Raw genomic sequence first — 1,990 nt, 5'->3', positions numbered from 1 at the left:
TGGTAAATCCTAAATGTGTGGTTTTGTTTGTTTGTTGTTGTGTTTTTTTGGGTTCTTTTATTTACTAAAATGGTGCAAGATGTTTTTTGTTTTTTAACTTTTCTAGTAGTGTGTCAAATGAAAAATATTGCTCATATATTGTAGTAACATTTTTCCATGTGCTTCATGTGGTTAATATGTTCTAGATTCTTTTTTGTGTGAAGAAGAGCTGTAGTCTAGGACTAACATTCCTATACCAATAGTTGGAGCATCATTTAAAAACCCTGTAAATTAGATATGTTGTGAATTTCAATTTTAGGGTTCATGTTTAGAACATGGGACCCCACCTCCTGCACGGTACCCACCACTGCCAGCTTGCCTCAATTAGACACTCTTTTTCCCACATGCAGCTGGAGAGAAGACTTGTCTGCAGGGGACCTGGACTGCAGACATGCTCCCATGGTAATGCTAACAGCTTGTATTGCTACTGTCTCCCGCAAGCCCTGCCGGTGCTGGAGGAGAGATCACAGACAATTACTCCAGCTGCAGTGGAGACTTTGTGTGAGACTAGACAAATAAAAATGCTTGTATTAGATTCAGTTTATATGAAATATGAAAGGAAACAATAATAAAATATGCAATTTATAGCTGAAACGCTATAATACAAGATGGATTGGGTATAATTGTGGGCAGACTAACCGCATTTTCTATTGGGTATATATGATTGGTCTTTTTGTACGCATTTAAGCTTTGGTATCCATTGTGATATACTTTTTCCACATACAAATGACCATCCCTTTCAGCATTTGAACTTGTGGTCCATATAATCACATTTACTGTGAGTACTTATTATTCTCTTCCAAATGCTCAATTGTTTACCGAAACAAAATGACAACAGAGGCAAGCACTATACCTGCGGACATACCCCAATGGAGATGCCCAATCTTATCTGATCTTGGAAGCCAAGCAGTGGAGGGCCGGGTCAGTACTTGGATGGGAGACCACCTTGGAACACCCTGGTACTGCAATTAATTGCTGCCTGTTTACTTGTCACTATTAAACAGCACCTATGGCACTTTGGCTTTTTTGACCTATGATTCAACTTTCTGCAATCATTTTTCACTATGGGATTTATGCAGAAAAAATGATGGTCATATATTGCATTGCATAAGGACATTATCATAGCCATATTGTGACTATATACTGACCACAATTATACCCAATCCGTCTTGTATTGTAGCGTTTGAGCTATAAATTGCATATTTTATTATGGTTTCCTTTCATATTTTCGCTTTGTTATTGATTAACGGATATTGGGGGTCATTCTGACCCGTTCGCTCGCTGCTGTTTATAGCAGCCGAGCGAACGGGTCTCTACTGTGCATGCACCGGTGCCATAGTGCGCCGGCGCATGCCATACGGCCGTGACAGGGCTGCGATCGCCTCTGCCTGATTGACAGGCAGAGGCGGTCGCTGGGCGGGAGGGGGTGAAACGGCGGTGTTTGGCCGCCGTTTCGTAGGCGCAGTCCGGCCAACGCAGACCTGGCCGGACCATTGGGGGGGGAGGGCCACAGCGGCTGTGTGACGTCACATGCATCCGCTGCGGGCCGGGGAGCGATGAGTAGCTCCCGGCCAGCACACTAAAGCTGTGCTGGCCGGGAGCTACCTTTGAAGTGCAAAGGCATCGCCGCTGTGCGATGCATTTGCACTTGGGCGGGAGGGGCGGCACTGACATGCGGGGCGGGCTAGCCCTGTGCAGGGCGTACCCCTGCACGTCGGTGTAAATGATCGTAGCTGTGCTAAATTTAGCACAGCTACGATCAACTCGGAATGACCACCATTGGCATCTATGGAACTCCCTTAAATAATTTTTAAAGAGACTTTATTAATATTTCTGATCTTATCAGTTACCAGTATTTGAACATAACAGTCTGTCTGTATTAGAGTGCTCCCTAACAAGAGTCTTCTATTTTCTATTTCCTCTGTGTTCACATTGATACCCATTGACTCAG

The 1,990-nt window shown here is 44.1% G+C and overlaps 1 pseudogene; it reads left to right on the top strand.

The window, feature by feature from the left end:
- The first annotated feature begins 890 nt into the window (after positions 1 to 890).
- Positions 891 to 1,010, top strand: LOC134937406 (5S ribosomal RNA; annotated as a pseudogene).
- Positions 1,011 to 1,990: the final 980 nt, after the last annotated feature.

Source organism: Pseudophryne corroboree, chromosome 6 (assembly GCF_028390025.1).
Source record: "Pseudophryne corroboree isolate aPseCor3 chromosome 6, aPseCor3.hap2, whole genome shotgun sequence".
Taxonomy (NCBI): Eukaryota; Metazoa; Chordata; class Amphibia; order Anura; family Myobatrachidae; genus Pseudophryne; species Pseudophryne corroboree.
Note: the sequence above shows the minus strand (reverse complement) of the source record. Positions and strands in the feature narration are given on the sequence as shown.